This window comes from Pogoniulus pusillus, chromosome 11, assembly GCF_015220805.1.
Source record: "Pogoniulus pusillus isolate bPogPus1 chromosome 11, bPogPus1.pri, whole genome shotgun sequence".
NCBI classification, from domain to species: Eukaryota; Metazoa; Chordata; class Aves; order Piciformes; family Lybiidae; genus Pogoniulus; species Pogoniulus pusillus.
In genome coordinates this window covers 8,898,663-8,907,794 of record NC_087274.1, presented here as the reverse complement: position 1 = coordinate 8,907,794, position 9,132 = coordinate 8,898,663, and the positions used below count along the sequence as shown (strand labels likewise).

Sequence of the window (9,132 nt, the reverse complement as noted above, 5' to 3'; positions counted from 1 at the left end):
CTGATTGTCCTCTGTGGAGCCTTTCAAGGTCATTGCTGGCTCCACATGCTGTTTAGACAACACCACATTCCGGCCTCCTATTACAAGGATGGTACTTACAGGCTCTGTTTTCCTTAGTTTTATCACTTGAGAGCTCACAGAGCCTATTTCTTCCCAGGTCTTATCTCTGGTAACCTGCAACTACTGGTCTGTTGCCCTAAGTCCCACACCAAATCTTCTCTCTTACAAGCAGTAAACACACAAAGTTCACCCAGCTTTTTCATCTTGAGAAAAAAAAAAAAAAAAAAAGGAGAGAAAAACTTTGCAATAAGTCTTCTTCAGCCATTAAGAGAACAAAACATTCAGATGTTCCCTTTGCCTCTATTAATTTCCTCCTTGGCCACAAAACTGATTTTCCAAGGAGAAGCCCACAGTGAGTGACATATTAGTTTGTAAAAAGCACAGATGAAACATTAGCTGGACACAGGAAAGCACTCCTCCAGAGAGACCAAACCTCAGATGCTGCTGAAAACAAAATAGGATTTAACGAATAACAGATTTTAGGCCAGCAATAGGTAACCAGCAAGATCTGAAGAAACCTGGTCAGATCAAAGTCTTTAAACATGGTTTAGTGACCACCACATCTAGGCACAGTCACTGAAACCTGAAGGATGAATTCTATGTTAAAAGAAACCTTTTCTTCTTTTTTGCCTTGTGCCTTTAATCAGAGGCAGAAGAAGAAAAGCTGTCAAAAGCCCTCTGACAGGTGTGAAGAAGATAAGCTAGAGGCAGATTGCAAAGACAACAGTGTTTGGAGAAGAAGAGACTGGGGATTATCACCACAAATATGCACAAGCTCCATTCTGTATCGCAGAGTATGTCATTATTAATACTACTACTTATCCCTCTTGCAGCATTCTGAGCTTTCAAAGTGCTGTACAAACACTAATCACCAAGTTAAGGTGCCAAAGAATCCTTTCTATACCCTGCTGATTGCACAGAGTGAAAGCACAGTAAGTATAACACGTACCACAGCCAACACAGGCCTGAACAATCACTGTGGTTAATAATGTAACAAAGAAGATTCTGTTCTGAAAGGAAAGACATTAGTGTGCATCCATTAGGAAACCGTTCTTACCTAGTGCTGTGGAAGGGGCAGCAGATGCAGAAGAAGCAACAGATGCTGCTGGGAGGGAGATGGAGCATAAAGGTGAAATGGAAAGACCTACAGGAGATGAGGACAAATGCCCGCAAGCGGAGACCCTGGATAACGTCGCAGATGTTCTGGTGAACAAAAGGTGAACCTAGGGGAAAGATTTGAGAGCAAAAGTAATGTCATTACATCAGCCAAGAAGGAAGCATGGGATCTTAGCAATTTCACTTTATCAGGAACAGGGGAAATTCAAATAAGGGACTGGTAATTGCAAGGGCTGATCAGGACACAGGCTTGTTCCTTGCAATAGAAATGAGGAACAAATTACATTAATTTTAGGTAATAATGGGAAACTGTTGCCAAATTTGGTGAATACTCAAATCTGGTGAAAGCTCACATGAATTAATCCTGTCTAGTCCTTCAATACATCCGCAGAAAGCGCTGCTGGACAGCTCAAGTGCTCAACAGGATGCATAAAACGGCAAAGTGTGTAATTGTACAGAGTGAGCCTTCCTACAGCAACACAGAGAATAACCAGAATTTCCACTGCACAAATGGCAATTACTGCAGCTACTGAACACCTCTCAGGAAGGATTCCAGGATCCCACTCAGTCTCTTCAAGGTCACTCTGTAGTCAAGTACAGGTGCTCTGCATCAGGATGAGCTCTGCCCTAAGCACCCATTTGAAACCAGTGCAATTAGAAATGCCCCACCACCTAAACCATCTCTTCTACTAGGAGGATACCATAAAACCTGGGCTTCTGACTTCAGCTTTTAGTACAATACAAATAGAAAAGAAAAAACATTTATTGGCAGACAGAACTCTATTTCTGATGAGGGAAGGACACAGAGAACTACTGTTCTTCCCAAAACAGAAGCCATATGTGCCACTTCAAAGGCACAGAACAGAAGCTCAAGTGGGCTTCTCAGGCACATCCTATATGGCCCATTCACTTCCCTGCTAGATAATAGCTGTGTTGTCTCCAGGGCAACAGAGGAGGCAGACCTCAACAGTGTGTTAAATGAAATTATCTCATTAACATTAATTTCCTGGTTTACTGTTTCACTGCTTAACAGAGAAGATGCTACAGGCACCAGGGAGGGGAAAAAGATCCTCTGGCCCATTCTGAATCAGGAAATATGTCAAGCAGTAAAGAAGAGGTCCCAAACTTTTGTTTCCCAGCCTTTTATTATAGCATCTTGGTCTGCAGCGAGGAGAGATTATGCTTCCTACATGAGAAATGCAGAAAGCACAGTTCACCACAACACACCGAGATTTTCATAGCTCTTTAATCATTCTCTAAACATTTTTACCTTTAATACTCAGGTGAATTGAGTAAACTGACTTGTAAAAGCTATCAGAGATACAGGGTTCTTTAGAGTCACGGTCCCTGGAGGTGTTCAAGAAAAGCCTGGATGAGGCACTTAGTGCCATGGTCTAGTTGATTGGACAGGTCTGGGTGCTAGGTTGGCCTGGATGATCTTGGAGGTCTCTTCCAACCTGGTTGATTCTATGATTCTATATGTCCTATCTCAGGGACACCCAAACAAGAAACACATGGAGAAGTTTGTCATCTCTGGCTCCTTCTGAAAGTTTTGACCATCCCCCCCCCCACCCCCCCCCCCCCCCACCCCTTTTCAGCTGAATAAACTAAGCAGAATCCTAGGAAGAGGGAGAAGACCAAAACTGGTGGATGACTAGAGAAGTAACCCTTTGGAGAAGCTGAAATCTCACTTTTTGTCATCTGTCTAATATCAGGGCTTCAGTCACATCCCACAAATGTCCACAGCCAAAGAGTGGTATATCCAAGGCACCAAGTTTAAGTCTGGGTTGTCAAAAATCAGATTTCATGTTCTGATGAAGATTCTGCAGCTGACATTTTTCTCATTCACATTGCTGTCTGTATATGAAAGATTTGCTCCAAGGGTCCAAGTCCAACACGCATCAGTGGCGCTGGGAATGCTTACACAACTGCCAGCAGGATTTGATTACACTTCAACTCCTTTTCCCACATCACAGTTGAAAAGAACAACACAAGGCAGAACCAGCTTGTGCTGTGAGGGAAAGTCAAAGCAAATTCCACAGGCAGCTGCCTCTCCCGTTCACCCTGTAGGAAGCCTGGTAAAAGGCTGCTACATTTTACCAAATAAGTATTTCTTATTTTCCTGCATTCTCTCTTTTACTCAACTGTCAGATCATAATTGCTGCCTTCAGTAATATGCTGGCTGTAGTTTTCATTCTTAAATCTGATAATATTCCCTAAATCCCTTCTAATCAAGCAGCTGGCATCTACACATTTTGCTCTGTCTTCTCATGGATTGCAGAAATATACTTTATCCTTCCAAAATGTTAAACACTTCTTAGCAACAGACACTAAGAACACTGAATTCCTTCAGTGCGCCTGGATGTGTTTTGGATGTTAAAAACTCAAGGGAACAGCCATCAAAGTGAGATGATCATTTTGCTGTCAGAGTAGCCAATGGGAATTTGTGAAATTAGCCTCCAACTACTCTGTGCTACATAATCTCATAAGCAAAAAAAAATTAGGTTTCCTTACCACATAGAAATGGAGAGTAGATCTGAAATAAGAAGTGACCATCTGAAACCAGTGCTATCTGAAAGATGTAGTGAACCAACTCATTGCTGGAAACTGTTAAAAGAGACAGGTAGGGATGGCCAGTCAAGGCCATTTGATACCATGGCAGCACAATACCTTAATTTTCAGACTCCAGAGCATTTCAGAAAGACTCCAGGGAGTAACTGTGTTGTTGTGACACTCCATAAAACTGGAGTGGCATTGGAAGTCCCAAACAGGAGCTGGCTTGTACTGCTACCTCTCTGTATTGCAGGATGGGGCAGAAAGGACAGTTCATCCTAACCAAGCAGGAGTGGGAAACAGCAATTGCCACATGCAAGGACGAGCTCAAAACCCCATAGCTCCTGCCTGATCAGTTTTATGATGAGGGAAGGGAATCCAACAGCCTGTACCCATGGTGGCAGGAGCCACCATTGCTTCAGGAGCAAAGCTGTCCAGTGTGTGCATGTTCCAGAAGGCAAGACATCTATACACTGTGGGTGCTTCCACTCTGCCTGCTCCAATGTGTACTACATTAATGCCCCTGAAAGTTCAGAATGACACTGCAGACACCTAAAAAACCTCCACGCTGATTAAGATATGAACTGGGTACTGTCAGACTCTCATTCCTTCCTCTTCTAATCCAAACTACTTGCTACTAAAGTTATGTTGATCCATCAGGTGTTATCATAACACAAGAGAAATTCAAACCCCTCAACTAATATCGAAAGCTTCAGGATTGGTCTCTCTAACAGCATCCACTCTCAGGAAGAATATCAAAAAGCTGTAGCAGAGGCAAGCAGGGAAATTCTAATCTCCCACAATGAGGTGGACAAGGCAGTGAGCTGAAATAAGATAAGAGTCATAGCAACTCATTAAAAGGTAAACCTCTTAAATAGGAAAACACTTTGCAATACATTCCAGCTTTAAATAAGTGATTCACCAGCTCCAAACAGGAAAAAATCCACAGCAATTGTCACATTTTGCAGTAAACCTTAATGGGGCAGAAAAGAGGAAAGCACAAAGAATTTGGAAATGGCACATGAAATGGTTGCCTTCGCCCTCTAGAAATGCTCTTAGAAAATCCAGACAGTTGACTGCTCCTATGGCCCACCAAGGGTCAAAGCCTCCCAGACTCCAGGGCAACTTTCAGACTGATCTATTCCTCATTATTTCTCCCAATGCAAAAGCAGAAATCAAGGCCTACCTTTCAGTTATTAAACAGTCATTAATTGTACATACTGCTACCTTTTTGTTGCTTCCACTCCCATTGAAACCACTGACCTGAAGAAAGAATTTGTCTCTCCATCACAACCAATCAGTAAGTTACTGTGTCCAGTTCTGGGCTCCTCAATTCAAGAGAGATGTTGAGGTACTAGAATGTGTCCAGAGAAGGGAAACAAAGCTGTTGAGGGGCCTGGAGCACAGCCCTGTGAGGAGAGGCTGAGGGAGCTGGGGGTGTGCAGCCTGAAGAAGAGAAGACTCAGAGGTGACGTCATTGCTGTCTACAACTACCTGAAGGGAGATTGCAGCCAGGTGGGGTTGGTCTCTTTTGCCAGGCAGCCAGCAACAGAACAAGAGGACACAGCCTCAAGTTGTGCTGGGGGAAGTATAGGCTGGATGTCAGGAGGAAGTTGTTGGCAGAGAGAGTGATTGGCATTGGAATGGGTTGCCCAGGGAGGTGATGGACTCGCCACCCCTGGAGGTGTTGAGGAAAAGCCTGGCTAAGGCACTTGGTGCCATGGTCTAGTTGACTGGACAGGGCTGGGTGACAGGTTGGACTGGATGATCTTGGAGGTCCCTTCCAATCTGGCTGATTCAATGATTCGTGGTTTAAACAACCTCATTTTCGTTGTGTCATCCTTGGGAGCACTTTACAAGCAGTGGTAAAAAACTTATTCAGAAAGCCTCTCTTAGGACAAGGCTCCATGGCTTGCACCAGCCATGGTACTGGCGAGCTGTCAGCCACAGGCAGCTGCCTGCTTGCTTGCTTGTTAGGAACAGCAAATGCATGCAATGACAAGAGATCTGGAATACTACTGCAAGCTTGAAGATGTGGAGGATCCACCATACGATTGGGGCACTTTTGGTGCCTCCAGATCATGGGTACAATGTCAGGTCATTCTGTCTATCATGGTTTTGTTTAGTGACTGTATCTGTGCCACCAGAAATAGATACAGTCCCATGGAGTAAAAGTGATGGGAATCACATAAGCATGTGAAAAAGGAAGTCTGAAGGGAACTTGATGTGAACCTGTTGTTGGTGGTTGGATTTCATGTGGTCTGCAAGCTAGTTTGAATTTGGAGACCTCATGAGTTCATTAACCCTAAAGCAGCTTGCAATTTTTTACAAAGCTGTTTAACATTGGAGTTTCTGGCATCATTGCTGCATTCATGCTTAATCTGCAAAGGAGCTTTTTTCAGAGTCCTCCTTTTTACCCGCATGTTGTAATATTTTCCTCAACCTTTCATCCTTGAATTAGTATTAGGGTGTGGAGGATGCATTTTGTTTTTTCTTTTCATTCCTGTGGTAATGCTCTGTTGCATGGCTCCCTCCTGCAGATGTCATTAATGACAATAAAAAGTAACCACTTTCTTCCAGCTGAGATTTATCGCAGCAAAACTAATTCTGTTTACTCTCAGAATCAAGTTTCCTTAATCCCCTGGTGATGGTAGTTTACAGACACACCAAGTCCCAACCTGAGCACTGAAGGTTTGCCACAATACAGGTGGCTCTAAGCTTTATTGCAGCGATATCTGGCTCCATAATGATGAGTGCCCAAGGGCTCTCATTGTGCATTGAAGGAGGCTTGTTGACTTGAATAGGAGCTTCCTCCAGAGATGCTCTGGAAATAAAATCAACTAGGACTAGAAAACAAATGGGAATTTCTTCAAGCTCTTTGCTTTGTCAAATATTTTGATTTCCTTTATTCCTCTAAAGGCTCCGTTCTGGCTTTAATGAAGCTGTGGTTAACATGTATTATCTAGTCAGGTTAAAGCCCATGTTCCCAAAAGGATGTTTTAATCCATTAAGCCTCTCTGCCATCTAAACACTTCACTTTGCTTTTCAAACCTCCTCCTTAGCTCTGCCAGGTATTTTTGTTTGTTCTCCTGTTGGGTTAGGCCTTTAATCTCTTTTCATTCTATTTTCTAGATCTTTTCTAATGTGATTTTTTTCTTCTTTTCTTTTTTCCCCCTTTATCTTCCAATATGACTTTGATCTACAGCCCCTGGAGACTCCCTGCTAGGAGAACAAGGAGGATCTATTTGAAGCGCTACATTGTTCATTGCTGAGGCTGAATTGCTTGCTAATTAGAGAGCAGGTTTATTGTATGGCTGAATTATTGTATGGCTGGCAGGAGATAACCATAAAGGTGGTGAGTTTCTCTTTCACCTCTTATTCTGCAGCTCTGCAGTAGTCACTGCTTTGATTGCCACATGGTGCTTCCTCCTCTAACCCATGATGTGAAGGGCTCTGTGATCCCATTCAGAACTGGAGGAGCTCTGCTGGCTGATGAAAGTCCTTTTGTAATGACATGAGGGGTATTTAAATATAATCACACTGTCATTGTGCAATTCCTTACGTTGCAGTATAATCCATCTTTTCTGACTGGAATGTATATGCTTTTGGTCTGTCTTTGGCTGCTCAAATGCTTTCCTTGTGCTCCACAATAAAATGTTAATGGGACAAAACATGGGCAATACAAATCACATGGAAAAATAATTAGGTATGAGATGATGAAAGACAATTTGAGTTTGAGCCTGTTGAAACAGTGACTCCAACTTCAGTGGCACAGCAATGGGTGTGTATTTGAGGATGTCCAAAGGAAAGAACCTTTGGGATATGTTACAGAAAGACAGGAGTAGTAATTTATTTACGTAAGTAGCTCTTTTCCTGAGGTCTGGTAGCAGCAGCAGCAGCCTATGGCTGTATCTTCAGATTTGCGTAGGAGAGGAGGGAAAGAGAGAAAGGCTGATGTGAAAGGGAAGTAGTTTGGCTTTAGTGATAGGGAACCAACATCCATCTGACAGCAAGGGCTTGTGAAGACTTGAGAACCTGCCAAGCGTTTTTAACATCATCACATCACCCCTGCATGAGCTGGGAACTTCTTTACTGCCAGTACCCCCTATTGGGTGAGACGACAGAGCAATTGCAAACAGGAATCTTCTTAGCAAAGAGCTCTTAATCTTCTGTATATAATTCTGGCAGTCACAAATACAGTTCCTCTTAACATTATGGGCTAGTTATCACCAACTAAATTCTCATCTAAACGTACAGATCCGCTGCTCAGTCAAGGAATTTTCAGAGGTGGAGGGGAGAGGCAGTAAAAAATGAAAGTAAATACACATATACATACATATGTGTGTGCAGAGATGCACATGTGAACACAGAGTATTTCTGCTTTACACCTAACCATATGTGAGTAGTTTCACTAACCAAGACACAAGGGTTATCACTTGTGCTGTGAGAGGAGCAGTGCTTTTCCAGACTGACAGTCCCTCTGTGATTATGAAAGCTTCTCTCACACCTGCTTTTCACTGATAAGGGATAGGAGTAATAAATTCTGCTAAGATTGCTTTTCCCTGGCCAGGTAGTCATGTCAATGAAAGCCTTCAAGCTTCGATCTGCAATGCCACCTGTTGGGATATGTAGAGTGAGCAGCAGTAAAGAAAAGGGAAGAGGAAAACTGGGGTGGAATGATGATTTACAAACAATCCAGCCCTCTCTTTCTGCAGAAAGAATGAGATAAATTAGAGAAAGGTGTTACCTTCAGCAGCATAAGCTTCAAAAGCTACATAACTCTGGCTGGGGAAGAATCCAGACCTGCAGACTGGTTTCCCCTTGGTGCTGTGAAGCCCAGGTGGTATGTGCCCACCAGCACACATTGCTCCAACACATTTGGAAACAGATTTTATTTTCCTTTTGGTTTTGATTTAAATCCATAGAGCATCTGGACTATGTCCTGTTCTGGTCTGCAACACTTCCTGTAACTTCAGGGGCTGATGAGGAGAAAGGTGAGTGTGAGCCACCTCTAAAGGTGGAAAAGTACCTTTTGGTTTTACACTTGAATTTGTGTGTGTATTTCTGCAGATCCTCCTGGGTACCATTTATCTGAATGTCTTATTTGGCTGGTTGGCTTCCTGAGATGACTTTAAGAGCGGCTGCTTTACCAGAGTGTTCCTGTAGCCTGTCTGACCCTTTGATCCTCCTTTCTCTCACTCCGTGGAGATGACAATAAAAAGGGCAGGCTCGTGCTTTGTGTTTCCCTTCTACAGGGTTTTATAACAGCTGTCTTATACAGAAAGCTGTAAGAATGGAAAGCTATTGATGACTATGATAGGATAATTAATCTGGCCAGGCTTTAAAGGAATTTTTGCTTGGGAGTAAAATACACCCACGGACCATTTTCTTTGCCCTTTGTAT

At 43.0% G+C, this 9,132-nt stretch overlaps 1 long non-coding RNA gene across 4 annotated transcripts in view; it reads right to left on the bottom strand.

The window, feature by feature from the left end:
• Positions 1–363: 363 nt before the first annotated feature.
• The window catches only part of LOC135179287 (uncharacterized), a 53,914-nt gene continuing 45,145 nt past the window's right edge, over positions 364–9,132 (bottom strand). For 3 of the 4 annotated variants that reach the window (XR_010303967.1, XR_010303964.1, XR_010303966.1), the window contains 2 exons: positions 1,118–1,283; positions 364–504 (listed from right to left, as the gene is read on the bottom strand). This is a non-coding gene — a long non-coding RNA (uncharacterized LOC135179287). The remainder of the gene's footprint in view (positions 505–1,117; positions 1,284–9,132) is intronic. The other variant, XR_010303965.1, reaches the window with a different exon arrangement.